Source organism: Bison bison, unplaced genomic scaffold, assembly GCF_000754665.1.
Source record: "Bison bison bison isolate TAMUID 2011002044 unplaced genomic scaffold, Bison_UMD1.0 scf7180017864298, whole genome shotgun sequence".
Taxonomy (NCBI): domain Eukaryota; kingdom Metazoa; phylum Chordata; class Mammalia; order Artiodactyla; family Bovidae; genus Bison; species Bison bison.
This window is the reverse complement of record NW_011494870.1, coordinates 1,187,868-1,188,270: the sequence shown is the minus strand read 5'-3', so window position 1 is coordinate 1,188,270 and position 403 is coordinate 1,187,868.

Sequence of the window (403 nt, the reverse complement as noted above, 5' to 3'; positions counted from 1 at the left end):
AGCCCCAAGCATCCAGTATCGTGCATCGAACCTGTACTGGTGACTCGTTTCATATATGATATTATACATATTTCAATGCCATTCTCCCAAATCATCCCACCCTCTCCCTCTCCCACAAAGTCCAAAAGACTGTTCTATATATCACTGTCTCTTTTGCTGTCTCATATACAGGGTTGCCGTTACCACCTTTCTAAATTCCATATATATGCGTTAGTATACTGTATTGGTGTTTTTCTTTCTGGCTTACTTCACTCTGTATAATAGGCTTCAGTTTCATCCACCTCATTAGAACTGATTCAAATGTATTCTTTTTAATGGCTGAGTAATACTCCATTGTGTATATGTACCACAGCTTTCTTATCCATTCATCTGCTGATGGACATCTAGGTTGCTTTCCATGTCC